The sequence below is a fragment of the Myotis daubentonii genome, chromosome 1 (genome assembly GCF_963259705.1).
Source record: "Myotis daubentonii chromosome 1, mMyoDau2.1, whole genome shotgun sequence".
Classification (NCBI taxonomy): domain Eukaryota; kingdom Metazoa; phylum Chordata; class Mammalia; order Chiroptera; family Vespertilionidae; genus Myotis; species Myotis daubentonii.
Genome location: NC_081840.1, coordinates 231,299,225 through 231,314,858, shown reverse-complemented (window position 1 = coordinate 231,314,858; position 15,634 = coordinate 231,299,225). Strand labels below are relative to the sequence as shown.

Here is a 15,634-nt window from a genome sequence, read left to right as displayed (position 1 = left end):
CTCTGCGATGGCACTCAGTAAGAGGGAAGAGCTCTCTCTGTCACCTGGACAGTTTGGATCGGCCTCTCCTTTTAACTGGGCTGACTACTAAGGAGACACCTGCTTATGTAAAGTAACGCTGTTTCAGTTCTTTAACTTGACGGGCAGCTATTTGATGACTCATACTTGTTATAATGTTATGGTCATAAGGAGACCCCTCTCATGTGTGAGATGATTAATGTGTGAAATGTTTGCTGTGTAGAGACCCCAAGACTCTGTGATATCCAAAATGTTGTAAACAAGGTGAACGCCCCACTATCTTGATGTGAATGCCCTAAGCCCTTAAAGTGTAAACGCCCTGCGCCTAGCATAAGGCACACCGTCTGGCCCCCACCAATAAGACACAAGTTGTTTACTACCGGCTATATAAGCACTGGGCCTTCTCCAGCCGACATCTCCTGCCTGATAAGAGGACTCCACATCCCTCAGTGAGACGAGCCCGACTGACTGCTCTGCTGCGCGAGTCTGAACCAACTGCGGCCACCTGTCTGTCTCCGTCTTCGTCGTCCGTCTTTCGGTGTGCATCGCCAGGTGGCCTTTGCCGGAGCCTAGGACCCACTAGGAATAGGTAAGTAAACCCTATGTGATTGCATACTAATTCTGTCTGTGTGTTCATGTGTTCTAGTTCGGCTTAAGTACCAGGGGATAGGCCATTACTGCTGACCCCTGGTCACCTGCATATGTCCCACTAAATCTAGGCAGATAATTAATTAATTGGGGAATAATTGGGACAAACTCATCTGTTACTATTTGTGGTTTAAAAATCTGGACTGCTTTTCACAGATTAAACTTTCTTTGCAGGTTATCACATCACAATAACTGAGGTGCTCAGTTCATCTAGATCAGTGGCTCTCAACCTTCCTAATGCCGCAATCCTTTAATACAGTTCCTCATGTTGTAGTGACCCCCAACCATAAAATTATTTTCATTGCTACTTCATAACTGTAATTTTGCTACTGTTATGAATCGTAATGTAAATATCTGATATGCAGGATGTATTTTCATTGTTACAAATTGAACATAATTAAAGCATAGTGATTAATCACAAAAACAATATGTAATTATATATGTGTTTTCCGATGGTCTTAGGCGACCCCTGTGAAAGGGTCGTTCGATCCCCAAAGGAGTCTCGACCCACAGGTTGAGAACTTCCAGGTGTTACCCAGCCACCAGTAACTATAACTGCCGGTGTGACTTTTACCTCAAGATGTTTAGACCCTAGAACATTCATGTTTCAATGTCAAAGATCTGTACAATTTATACTAATGTCACTACCTACAAATCAAATCCCCTACCCTGTGCTCTCAGTCTAAGCCCACTGGGCCTTGATCTGCCCAAGAATCTCGCGCGCGCACACATTTAACTGCTATCCTTCCTTCAACAGTGGCATTCTTCCCATCCCAGAGAAAATCTGACATCCATCAATCTCACCATTCTTTGCTCCCTACGCACCAGCACCTTGCTCTGTACCTGCATCGCCACTGTGTAATCTACCATGTTCTAGTAAAATCCCATGTCCTTCCATCCTTGGGGCAGGGAAAGATGAAGCACTCGGGTTGGATTCAACGCCCGCAGTGGGGCCAACGCCACCAGGCCTCACAGACTAACTTCCCAGCAGGAAGGTGCTGGCAAAGAGGCAGGATTGAAACGCAGGGAAAGGGCTAAGATATAAGGGTGTCTGTCAGGCTCTGAGCGCGTTACTAGAGCAACTGGGTAAAGGGCTTAGGAGAGGAACAGCCACTGTGACCATGCCGTGCGTCGGCTGGCCTGGGCCATGGTGCCCAGGTACTTGGTGGGTAAGCAGATGCCGGTGTCTGTGAGGTGCCTCTAGATGAGATTAACGTCCAAGTCAGTGGACTGAGCACACAGGCTGCCCTCCCCAGTGTGGGTGAGCCGCATCCAGTCCGCTGGAGGCCTGACTAAGTTACAGGCTGAGTAAGAAAGAACCTGCATTTTACCAGTCTGAAAACACCGTCTTCAAATAGCCTTCTCTACACTCATGGTCAGAAAGATACTTGTCTGTATTTTCTTCCAAAAGCATTCAAGTTTTCTTGTCACATTTGTCCTTTAAAACAAGAAAAGTTCTCCAACATTAAAGTCCGTGGTCATCTCTCCTGCCCTGGTGCCCACCCACCTTCTCCAGCTGACTTCCCCCATCAGCGGCCTCCCACAGCAAAATCTGAATCAGATGTAAAATTTCTAGTAGGCATATTAAAAGGGAAAAGCAAATGAAATTCATTTTTTTGTTTGCTTACTTTTTGTTAATTCTCATCCAGGGATATTTTTACCATTGATTTTTAGAGTAGAAGGGAGGGAGGGAAGGGGGGAGAGAGAAACATCAACATGAGAAAGAGACACACATCAATTAGTTGCCTCCTCCGCATGCCCGGACTGGTCCTGGGGATTGAACCTGCAACCCAAGTATGTGCCCTTGACTGGGAATCAAACCCTCAACCCTTAGGTGCATGGGCCGACGCTCTAACCACTGGGCAATACTGGTCAGGTCCCAAGTGAAATTACTTTTAACATATTTCACTTAACTCGATATATTCAAAATATTAACCCTCTAAATACAATCCAGGTTAAGGATTACGAATGGTATTTTACACTTCTATTTCCCGTACTGAGTCTTTGAAATCTGGGGAATATTTGACACAAGACAGGTCAAGTAAAAACAGCCACATCTCAAGTGCTCAAAAGCCACAAGTGGCTCGTGGCTACCGTACTGAACAGCACAGTCCTAAGTGATCTCCAGTCCCAAGATTTCAAATCCTATCGATGTAGCAATTACTCCAAATGTCATCTCTACTGCTTCTCTCATGAACCCCAGAATTCTAAAGCCATCAAGGTACTGGACAGTGAGGTGTCCAACTGGACGCTCAACTTATATCTTTTTTTGTTGTGAATTCTCACCCGAGGATATTTTTCCATTGATTTTTAGAGAGAGTGGAAGAGAGAGGGAAAGACAGAGAAATACCAATGTGAGAGAAACACATCGACTGGTTGCTTCCAGCACGAGCCTCGAGCAGGGCCCGGGGCACATGCCTTGACCAGAATAGAACCTGGGACCCTTCGGTCTGCAGGCCAATGCTCTATCTACTGTGCTCAACTCGCTAGGACACAACTTATGTCTTAAATAAAAAACAAACTGCATTCTCACGACCGCCATCCTTGCCATGACCTTCCCAATGTCAGTCAAGGGCAATGCTTTGATTCTATGGCTCAAGCTGACTCCCCTCCTCTCACATCCCATATCTATCCACCAGCACCTCTTAGTTCTACCTTCACAACGCACCCAGACCAGGTGCTCCGCGTTCTACCCTCACATCTCTCTCGCCGTTTCCTTCAGCTCCTGTCACCTTACCAGAGCCTTCCCTGTCCACCCTGTGCAACACTGCCACCTCTGCTCTGTTTTTCCTTAGCACAGATCTCCACTTGACATGCGGATCCACTGCTTACTCCTATCATCAGCCTCTCCCCACCCCTCCCAGGACAGAACACGTGTGTGCTGGCTGTGTGGGGGGGGTGACCCTCAGGTGGCCAACAGCCTCCGCCTGCTGGACATTCAAGTCACCACAGAAAGGACATGAGGCCATAAGTCTCCCAGGCTGCCCGCAGCAACAGCGATCAGAGGGGGACCAGACCCCGCCTCCCTGCCCTTGGCAGACCTCCTATCAGCTGGGCCATGACTTCCTCAGAACTGCCTGGCCCTGCCTCCTCTCCCTTCACAGTCACATCCCATGTGCCCTGTCCTTCCTCCTTCCCTTCCCAGGCACGTCCCCGGTAAGTCTCCTGCATGTCTGACCATCTTGGCATCTGTGCCTAGGACGAAGCAGGCGCTCAAGCATTACGTGGATGAATGACCCTCCAGGAAGAGTAGGGCAGTGGGAGGAACGTGCACTTTCAGCTGCAAGGGGAGAGCCTGGGCTCCTGCTCCGCCATGTTATCTGTAACCCTGGGGAAGTTTCTGGAGACCTGAGCCACAGCATCAGTTGTAAAACGGAGACAATCCCACCCTCTCGAGACTGTCTGGAGGATGAAATGACAGTCCCCTGAGGTCCCACCACATGGCCACCCATGCAGGCCCCGACTTCCGAGTATGAGCCCTTCCCCTCCTAACCCATCCCTGTAGCTGCTGAGATCCTCCACCTTGACCCTGCCCCATAACTTCTGACCATTTTTAATGAAATATAGCCCCAAATGACTTTATATACCCAACAGTAATCCCTTGTTCAATTAAGCCTAATGAAAAAACTTTTATTTTCATTCCTATGATGGACTTTGAATTTATTTATGAGATTTTAGAAAGTGAAATCTCATCAGAGATGGGTATCATATACTCTGAAACGTAAGCTGTTTCCCCTAAAGCTTCAAGAAAGTACACTTTAGCCCTAGCCAGTTTGGCTGAGTGGATAGAGTGTCAGCCTGCAGACCAAAGGGTCCTGGGTTCGATTCCAGTCAAGGGCATGTACCTCAGTTGCAGCTCCTCCTCGACCCGTTCCTGGCTGGGGCTCAGGGAGGAGGCAACCAGTCGATGTGTTTCTTTCACATTGATATTTCCCTCTCTCTTCCACTCTCCCTAAAAATCAATGGAAAAATGTCCTCTAGTGAGGATTTTTTTTAAAAAAGTACACTTTAAAAAAACACCCAGTACAAAATATAAAAATGCAGTTCAGTACCTGCCGGGGTCCAACCCCAGCAGGTCCAGGGGTTCCCCAAAGGTGTGGATGGAGTCGGCGAAGAAGGAATGACACGGAGATCAGCGTTCAGTTGATCAGCAGCCTAGCCAGGATCTCAAGCCAAGTTCTGGTCTCGATCTCCAGAGAGGTTCTGCTGCTTATTGTCTTGTTACATCCGTATTTATACCAGTTGATTTTAATCCTGTCAATTTCCATTACAAAGGCTAGGGCGTTTCTTATCTCCATTCCAGGGAGTAAAGATTATGTAGCTTAAGCATGATTGTTTGTAGTGATTAACTACCCGCCTGGCACTTAGTTAAGGCATTTCATCCCCTCCCTGACTTCAGGGAAAAATTCCTACCTGGGGAAACAACCTTTCTCGGAGAGGTGACCTTGGTTAAAACACACAGCGTTAAGGGGAGCAAACATATTAAGAACAGTATGCTATATACGCCAGGTCCCTTGAAACATATGCTGTGCAGATGTTTCTTTCCTGCAGCGACTGTGTCAAGCAGCAAGGATGGACCGGCTTCCAGCAAGTACCAACTTTTTTAAAAATATATTTTTATTGACTTTAGAGAGGAAGGGAGAGGGAGAGATAGAAGTATCAATGATAGAGAATCATTGATCGGCTGCCTCCTGCGCGCCCCCTACTGGGGGTCAAGTCCGCAACCCGGGCCTGTGCCCTTGACCTGGAATCTACCGTGACCTCCAGGTTCCTAGGTCGATGCTCAACCACTGAGCCACACCGGCCAGGCAGTACCAACTTCTTAAAGTTAAGGTTTTTAAAGCCCCTTAAAAAAATTTTTTTTAAGTTTGTAGCCTTCTAGATTATTATGGAGTTTTCCAGGAACATATGCACTGACTTTTTGTGGATTTAAATTCAGCAGTTTTTACAAAACCTTGAGCATGACGTATGTGCGCCTCTTACATATGCATTCTGGAAAATCCCCAAGTGGGTAACTAATGGTCAGCGCGAGTCACAGAGAGCAGGAGTAGGAAGCTTGAGGGTGAGGGTTCTTACTTTTATAAGCTTGTTTTAAAAAGTCTTACAGGACTGGCTACATAATTTGTGGGGTCCAGGGCAAAATTAATTAAGAATATCGAGACTGTGACAGCAGAGCATTAAACCAAGTGAGGGCCCATGTGACTGTCCAGGTTGCTAGTTCATGAGGGGGACTGTGAGCCTTTGTAATTTTTAGTAATCTAATATTTAATGTGCAGCACAAAAAGTTGTCATCCTTATTAATACAAAATTATAATACAGGACTACTTCAGAGAAAAAATATCAAGGCTAATGTCTAAAATTATTAAAATAGAGCCACCAAGAAAAATTTTCACATGATCAACGATAATTCAGAGAAGTCAGACACGTGCCGGTCAGCTTTCTGTCGGCTGCGTAGGGTAAGGAGGTTACCACGCAAACTCCCAGGACACATGTCTAGAACATCCACTGCAACGGGAAGCCCTCGCATCAGCCAGTGGGCGTGCACACACGGAATACTCGGCCATGAGAAGCGAGGAGACCTGTGAGGAAGGAGATCTGGGTGCCTGATAAGAAAAGCGCCCAAGACACGAAGTCTAGTGCTTGTTTAAACACAGAACACTCTACCAGGACTCCACTTCTTACAAGTATAGGCATAGTTTTTTCTATGACATCCAAGAAACTTGGTGGTTTTTCAAGATGAGTACAGGATGGGAAGAGGAGTGAAGATTTACTTTTCATCTTAAAATTTACTTCTTTCTTAGATTTTTAAAATATATACTTAAAAAAAAAAAAAAAGGCTCACCGGCCAGTGGGGCTGGTTGGGCATTGTCCAGTCAGGGCACATGCCTGGTTTGCAGCTTCCATCCTCAGCCCCAGTCAGGGTGCGTGTGGGAGGCAATGAATGGATGTCTCTCTCACATCAACATTTCTCTCTCTCTCTCTCTCTCTCTTTCCCTCCTTCCTTCCCTCCCTTGCCCTCTCCCTCCCTCCCAACTCTCTAAAAGAAAATCAATGGAAAAAATATCCTCAGGTGAGGATTAACAAAAATAAATTAAAAATACATGATCCTACCATCTTTGGGCTTTAAAATAAGTAAATAAATGGGCTTTATAACAATTACTTATGTTCAAAACAATGTTTTGGTAAATAATACAAAATATACTTTAACAGTTTTAAGTTAAGCTTTACATTTTATAAAAATTACCAATTAGCTGGTAATAGCAAAAAGTTATTAAAATTACTACCAGTAGCCAATTATTTATGGTGATAACCAAAGAAAGCAGCAGCGAGTAACAACCACCATCAAGAAATGGATAAAAAAAAAAAGTGTTGATTCAATTTCAACTCCCTCTCGATTAAAATCTTCAGGGAAGATGCTAACAAGGAGTAAAACGTTAGACACCTAAGAAAAGGCAAGTAACTGAAGAAAAAAGTAAAGAGCCTGAATAAATCCCCAAACTAGGGAGGCAGTTTTGAATAGCGATGCATTGCCTATTAAAATTCCAAAGGTACTCTGGGAAATAAATGTAACTGCGCTCCAAGCAAACTCCTGGCTGAGAGGGAAATAATTCCCTCCCCTGTTCTACCGCTCTTCATTACTGAGGTAACAACCACTTCACCCCAAAAACAATTTTGAAAATGCATTGAGACTTATTTCTTTACACTTACTTATCTCCCTAGGGATGGATTCATTTCATTTCCATATGTGCTGTGCCATTCCCCTGCGCCAGGCACCATGAATTAAAGACTCCGCTCACACAGTGACCAGGCTCACTCTAGAGCAGCCGTGGGCAAACTACGGCCCGCGGGCCATATTCGGCCCGTTTGAAATGAATAAAACAAACAAACAAAAAAGACCGTACCCTTTTTTTTTTTTTTTAAATATATTTTATTGATTGTTTTACAGAGAGGAAGGGAGAGAGATAGAGAGTTAGAAACATCGATGAGAGAGAAACATCGATCAGCTGCCTCCTGCACACCCCCCACTGGGGATGTGCCCGCAACCCAGGTACATGCCCTTGACCGGAATCGAACCTGGGACCTTTCAGTCCGCAGGCCGAAGCTCTATCCACTGAGCCAAACCGGTTCCGGCTAGACCGTACCCTTTTATGTAATGATGTTTACTTTGAATTTATATTAGTTCACACAAACACTCCATCCATGCTTTTGTTCTGGCCCTCCGGTCCAGTTGAAGAACCCATTGTGAGTCAAAAAGTTTGCCCACCCCTGCTCTAGAGAATCACTCATGCACGCACACACCCAAGTGTGCGCGCGCGTGCACACACACCCACACACACCCACACACACCCACAGCCTGCACCCATGGCACTCACCTTCTTCCATCACTCTAGCTCAGCGGTTCTCAACCTATGGGTCGCGACCCTTTGGGGGTCGAACGACCCTTTCACAGGGGTCACCTAAGACCATCGGAAAACACATATATAATTACCTATTGTTTTGTGATTAATCACTGTGCTTTAATGATGTTCAATTTGTAACAATGAAATTGGGGGTCACCACAACATGAGGAACTATATTAAAGGGTCACGGCATGAGGAAGGTTGAGAACCACTGCTCTAGCTAGAAGCACACACGCAGAGAAACACATTCTCAAGCATTTCTGTAATTATTAATTTTCTAACTTTTTATTGTCTTTCTAATACAGTTATTAGTTCATTCATTCAGTGGGATAGCCCCATCACCCCCAATTCTTTGGGGCAAGTTTTAAGAGCAGTTTATTAGGAATATGTAAGTTTCCAATGATTTTTTTTTAAGTTCATAATCATAAATATAGTCAATATACGTTAAATAGCAATCAATACATATTCTTGTGTTGCTGCAAGTAGGGAATTCCATTTATTTTAGAACTAACAGTACTTTTTCAAGTTTCTGGGTAGAGCTTGTTAATAACTAGTGCATATAAACTGAAAAATAAATACTGAATTACAAGTTTCCAAATTATAGCTGGGTTTCCTCGCTTCCTTTCTCCTTAGCGGGTCAGGGGTAAGGCTGCTGACCAGACAGAGAGAGAGGGCTCCAGAGAAGCCTTTCAGGGCAAAGCTGGAAGATGATGTCTAACTCAGAATTTCCATGTCAACAGTCATTCCAAATACTGCATAGGGAGACACTATTGTTTAATGAATTATTTCAAGATAGAAGATTAAAATGAAACATTTGTTTCACTGAAAAAGAATATGCAGTGTAAATCGGACAATTCCCATTTCCCACACAAGCCACAGGCAAAAGAAACTGCCTGGCCTACAGGCAGGTTTGCCGTCTTCAGAACAAACTGGGCACCATCATGGATCTACTTGTGCAAAACCCCTCTCCAGCCAATGCTCCTGTTCTGCTTATTCCCAAAACTAAGGAGAGAACAGAGGTGCAGGTGGAGACCAGGTGACTTTTCCTTTACACACAAGCCCAGAAATGAACCTGTGGGCATGTTACAGTACCAGTATGAGCTGTAAAACCAATCAACGTACCCAACCACCACTGTTCCCACACCTGCTCCAACTAACAGCTAAAAGCTGCCACTTCCTGAGCACTTACTACGCGCTGGGCCTTGTTCGAGTGTCGTGCGGATGGATTCAAGCAGCTCTCATCTAAAGCCACTCCAACCCTCCTCCCCCTCCGCTGAAATCAGAGACTATAGACCAACTGAGTTAATTCAAACACTCAAGGAATAAGTACTATGTAAAAAGCCACACTGCACATTAGCAGGAGTCAGCAATGGATAAGAGTTCCCTCTCTTCCCTCGGAGTTTACAATCCAGGAAAGACCTCCATGTAAAGACTTAACTAAAAAGTCAAAGGGAAAAAGTAGCTAAGTGGAGGTACCAGTCAAGCACCGTGTGGGAGAAGAATGAGGAGTTAATTCTGAAAACCAGGGGAAGCGTCTCTCATAGAAGCAGAAGTATTTAAGCCAAACCGTCAGTATTAAGAATTCCGACAGGAAGAAAAAGGCAGAAAGGACATTCCAGAATAAAGGAACTGGACAAACAACCATGAAAGCAGCCAGAGGTCTAGTGTTGAAACACAAGGTGACGAGAGAGACACAGTAAAAGATCAAGCTCAAGGCTGGAATGAGGCCAGATGGCATAAGGTCTTAGAGCGATTTCCTAACCCTTTCACGTGAATTCTCCACCAGGGCCAGGTGTTGGTGGCTCCAAGGGAAGGCTCTGCAGGAGACAGCCCACCTCCCAGCAGAACTCGGCCATACCCCAGGTGTGATGGAGGGGTGCTGAGAACCTCCGGTGCACACTGGGGGAAGGCGGCCATGGTTTGGTTTACTATTAAATCATCCTGTAACAACGCAGGACCAGAGAGACTGGAGAAAGCGAGGCCGGTCAGCAGCAGGCCTACGTAACATCCACGTGAGGGCTGACAAGAGCCCACAGCGGCAGGGGCGAGGAGCCCTAGAAAAGGTGGGTGGAAAGGACACGTGGAGGCAGATGGGGCAAAAATCTGGTGAAGAAACGGAAGAAGCCGAGTGTCCAGCCTGGGTAACAAGAAGGACGAACGTGCTGGAAGTGAGGCATCTCACTAACAGCGCAACGAGGACACGCAGGACACCAAGTATGGCCACTTTAAGGGACACGACAACAAAAATAGCACAGACAAGACCGCTCTCATTTCACAGAACAAAGAGACTAAAGTCCGAGAGGGATGTAACCGACTTGCCCACAGTGACCCAGGGGTGAGCGCTGCGCCCAGACACAGCCGAGTCTCCAGTACAGGCCTCGTGGCCTTAAATAAGCCCTCCCATGCAAACTACTTTCTAGTGACATTAATAAATCTTGTCTTAAAAACCATTTTAATAAAAAGTAATCTGCTGGGAGTGCAATGAGATTTCAGAGGTAAGGGACACTTCAAACCCTGTGCCTGGCTCCTCCGTCCAGGGGACAGTGCGAGGCTCCGCGGGCGCAGGCAGGCTCCTGGGTGCTGGCAGTCAGACAGATGGGAGGCGGTTGTTTGCATGTCGTATAAAGATCCCACTTGGTATCACATGAGAGGCCAAAAATAACTGGAAAAAATATTCTAAGTATTAACTATCTTCAACACAATATAACCGCATTGTGAATGTTGTGGTTGGGACTCTGATGTTTGCTATTAACATACTTCATAACAATAACACACTACATAAGGCGATTACAGACTTGAGCAAACATTTGAACACTTTCATGTTTAAACTCCTGAGCAAGGTGCTGGGGGTAAAATAACAGCACAGCCAGAGTTTAACATACACAATACAACATGATACAGGTAATAATGCAAGTAAAAACAGAGGATTATGACTGCAGAAATGAATAACTCATTTTTACAGGATTTCCAAAGGGTTCCAGAGAGGACGTAAAATCAGATGTGGGCTTTTAAAAACTGGAGGGGAGCCCTGGCCAGTTTGCCTCCGTGTTTAAAGCCTCAGCCTGCAGACCAAAGGGTCTTGGGTTCGATTCCCGGTCCAGGGCACGTACCTGGACTGCAGGTTTCGGGCTGCAGGTTTCATGCAGGTCAGGTTGTGTGTGGGAGGCAACCAATCAATGTGTCTCTCTCACATAGTGTTTCTCTCTTCCTCTACCCCCCACCCCTTCCTCCCTCCCTTCTAAAAGTCAATGGGAAAAATATCCTCGGGTGAGGATTAACAAAACATTTTAAAAACTGGAGGGGATGGGAGTGAGACAGGCATTCCAATCAGAGCTGAGGCTCTAAGCAAAGAAGGAAGCAGCAGCTTGGCATGTTCCGAGACAAAGAGTGGTCCTGATTAGCGGCAGTGTGGAAAGGTGAAGAAGAGGACAGGTGAAGTTCAGAGACGTCTGGGGCCGGGCCACGAGGGGCCTTGAATGGGATGCTGGTGGGCCCGGATTCCATCCCCCCACCAGCAGGTAGTCTTAAGCTTTCTGAGCCAGAGACTGGCAAGATCTGATCCATGTTTCAGAAAGATGACTCTGGTGGCCAGAGAGGAGGAGGTGGAGAGGAGCCTGAAGACAAAGCTTTAAGCCAAGAAAGGAATCAGAAGCATTGACACATTGGCACTAATCTAGTCTTTTTAAAGGGGCTGAATGTTGCTGGAATTATTTCACATCTCCCCTTACTTGACCATCCCAACCATCCTGAGACAGGTATCATCATTATTCCCATTTCACTGATGAGAAAACTGGCTCAGAGGCCATTAATTGTTCCAAGTGAAATGCTGCTAAAACAGAAAATCCAGGCTCGGTACTTTTCCATTCTGGGCAAAAAATTTTTTTATCCTATTGCTTTTGAAAAGCAATATTGCTACTGTAAAAGCAGGGTGATCTATAAGATCGTTAGAGAAGTGTTAAAAATCATGTAATTTTCCCAAATGTTTGCAACTTGTGTAAATAAGCTAATTAGCCTTAAAATAGTTATAGATATGCTTTCTGTTAACCCCATGTTAAAGACCTGTCCTTTAAAAAATGAACAAAAAAACCCTGGTACCTCTAATTCCACGTGCTATGGAGTTAAATATTTAAGACTAGTATTCTGCCCTTCATTCCATGTTCAAGTAGCCAAATTGGCATTTCATTGAGAGACCATTATACATGTGCCCCAACTTGAAGCAGTAAACTACTTTAGAATTATTAAAAATTCATTATTTAGCAGGGTACAGCAATTAAATCTAGAATACAGGGTGGGGCAAAAGGAGGTTTACAGTTGTTCATATGCAAAATAGAACAATAATTAATAAATAATAATAATAAAGAATAAACTCGTGTTTCACGAAGGCACGCCTTTAAAGCTCCTTTGCTTCACCCTGTTGTAGATGTAACTGCAAGGAGCTTACCTAATTCAGAAAGTGTTTGTCACAAAAGAATGGCGTAAAGGTCCTGAGACCCATTTAAGAACGGATGGTTCCAGCCCCAGCTGGTTTTGCTCAGTGGGTAGAGCATTAGCCTGCGGACTGAAGGGTCCCAGGTTCGATTCCTGGTCAGGGCACAGGCCCTGGGTTGTGGGCTCGGCCCCAGTAGGGGGCGTGCAGGAAGCAGCCGATCAATGATTCTCTCTCATCACTGATGTTTCTATCTCTCTCTCCCTCTCCCTTCCTCTCTGAAATCAATAAAAATAAAAATACATTTTTTAGCCCTGATCGGTTTGGCTCAGTGGATAGAGCCCTGGTGACTAAAGGGTCCTGGGTTCGATTCCGGTCAGGGGCATGTACCTTGGTTGCAGGCACATCCCCAGTAGGGGGTGTGCAGGAGGCAGCTAATCCATGTTTCTCTCTCATCCATGTTTCTGACTCTATCCCTCTCCCTACCTCTCTGTAAAAAATCAATAATATATATATATATATATATATATATATATATATATATATATATATTTTTTTTTTTTTTTTTTAAATGGATGAATCCAGAACAACTGATGAGAGAACATCTGACCTTCAGAATGCAGAGTGGCAGATTTTTTCCCCTCCCCTTTAAATTCCAAAGTCTATGAAATGGTCAAGGTGTTCTGGTGCGGGTCTTATCTATACTAATAAAAGGGTAATATACTAATTAGACCTGGAGAGCTTCTGGAAATCCTTAGGGACAAGGCCATGGTGGCAGGCTGAGGCAGAGGCGGTTAGGGGCGATCAGGCCAGGAGGGGAGGGCAGTTGGGGGCGAGAAGGCAGGCAGGCAGACTGGTTAGAGACGATCAGGCAGGCAGGGCAGGTGAGCGGTTAGGAGCCAGTGGTCCCAAATTGGGAGACGGATGTCACGGGGATCGGGCCTAAATTGGCAGTCGGACATCCCCCGAGGGGTCCCAGATTGGAGAAGGTGCAGGCCGGGCTGAGGGACACTCCCTCCCCATGCACGCATTTCGTGCACCGGGCCACTAGCATTACATAGAAGAAATCTGGATTACTCACAACCCCCATTATCAAAACTGCTTGGCCCCGTCCACCTCACCCAACTTCCCCGCCGTTCTGTGGTGTGTGTGTGTAAGCCCCGACTCGGGAACTCGGAGGCAGCCTCCACCGGAATGTCCAAGTGTCCACCCCAGGTCATTCCCGGCAGGAACCGCATTCGGTTAAATCGCTCCAGCGACCCGCATGCCCCTCCCCGCTTCTCCGCTGCACGGTCTCCCGGCTGACGCCCCCCCAGCTTCCCTGTGGGGGGCAGGGCCGAGAGGCGGCGAAAGAGACGTCAAAACTGGGCTCCGCGACCGGGGCGTCTGCTCCCCGGGACGCGCAGGCCCCCGTCCGTGCACCCCCGGCCGCGCGCGGCAGGTCACACGCCGCGGCCCGCGTCTCCCGGGCGGAGAGGAGGGGCGGCTCCGAACGGCCGCGGGGGCGGCGAGCGCTCGGGAGTCCGGGCTCGGGACCCCCGCTCGGCCGCGGCGGGGACTCCGCGGGCCCGTCACGCCTGCAGGCGGCCGTAACCTTCGCCAAACCTTGCGCCGCGCCCGCCCCGCGCGCGCCCGGCCCCGGCCCCGCCCCCCGCCCGCCGCCCGCCGCGCCACAGGCCCGCGCGCCCGTCCGTCAGGCCGGCCCCGCCCCGCGCGGCCCCTCCCCCGCCGGCCGTTCCCCTCCCCGGGCCCCCGAAGGACAATGCTGGCGGGGAGGGGGCCGCGCCGCGAGCGCCCACCCGCCGGCCACGCCGGGACCCCGCCGCCGAGGCCGGGGCTCCGCGCCCCGGCCCACGTCCGGCCCGCGCCTCGCCTCCCCCCGAAGAGCCGCTCCCGGCGCCGCGACGCCGGCCCATTGTGCGGACTCATCGTCCGCCCCTCGCTCTCCCGGAGCGCGGGGCCGGGCCGGGCCGGGCCGGGGCGGGGGGTCCCCGAGCCCGCAGCCCGCCGCACGCCGGGGCCGGGCCGGGGTGCTCGCGGAGCCCGCGGCTCCTGGGACGGCCCGGCCTCCCTCCAGCCGGCCCCACAGTCTCTCGGCGGCGGCTGCCCGCCGGGTCCCTCCCCGCCCGACCGGCCCGGGGGCCGCGCCCGTCCGCCCGCCCCGGCCTCCCGGTACCTGCCGAGCGGCGCCTCCTCTCCTCTCCTCTCCTCTTGGGCTCCAAGCGCCGGCGGCCCTGGCCTGCGCCTTACGTAAAGCGGCGGCGGCCCCGGCGCCACTCGCGGAGGGCGGGAGGCTGCGCGGAGCCGCTCCACTCCGTTACCCGGCAACTGGCCTCAGCGCCCCGCCGGCGGCGCGCTCCATATCCTTCCGCCCGGCGCCGGGATTACATCACGCCCGCCCCGCCCCGGCCCCGCCCCTCCGGCCGCGGCGCTGCGGGAGCGGAGGCGGGCGGGCGGGTGCCGGCGGAGCCCGGCTACCTGGGGCGGCGGTCGGAGAGGAGCCGCCCCCTCCGGAGGGCGCGGGGCTGCTCTCGGCAAAAAGCCCTGAACGCCGCCGCCGCCCGGCCCCCGCGGCTCGGCACAGCCCCCGCCTTCCCGGGCGCTCGCTCCACCTGTCTGCGCCCCTCCGCGCCGCGTCCTGGGATGGCTGGAGGGGGTGGTTTAAATAAAGACTTTTAATTAAAAAAAGAAAAGACAAGCTAAAGGAACGTAACGAATGTAACGTGGCTCCTTTGATGAAGCAGGCAAAAATAGGTCTGGAAGAGTCGGAAGTGGGAGCCAAAAATGTGCACTAACCTTCTCATCAGCCTCTTCCCACCCGCCCACCTTCCCTAAATGCGACTCGGAGGCCTGGCCCGAAAAGGAAATCATTCGGTTTCTCGGGAGCCCGAGCGGAAGGAGCCAGGAGACCGACTACCTGCTTACCGAGAGGAAGGGGACTCAGAGGGGGAGCCGCCTGGCCGGGGCCCTGACTCACTGATTGATTGATTGATTGATTGAGCTCCCACTGGGTGCCGGGCGCTGAGCTTTGCAGTTCAGAACTTAGCAAAGTTCCCGCACCGGTTCACCGGCTCATGCGGGAAGCGGTCCTCTGGGCTGGACCGGGCACTGCGTGCTGGGTGCTGAAGGGACGGACCGGGGA

General features: G+C 49.3%; 1 protein-coding gene across 6 annotated transcripts in view; it reads right to left on the bottom strand.

The window, feature by feature from the left end:
* The window catches only part of KIAA0232 (KIAA0232 ortholog), a 72,264-nt gene extending 57,404 nt beyond the window's left edge, over window positions 1-14,860 (bottom strand). For 4 of the 6 annotated variants that reach the window (XM_059676105.1, XM_059676143.1, XM_059676126.1 and 1 more), the window contains exon 1: window positions 14,669-14,859. The gene's annotated coding sequence lies outside the window, so the exon portion shown is untranslated. Of the gene's footprint in view, window positions 1-14,668 lie in introns of all 6 variants that reach the window. The other 2 variants (XR_009450071.1, XR_009450070.1) reach the window with 1 other exon arrangement.
* Between the last annotated feature and the right edge of the window lie 774 nt (window positions 14,861-15,634).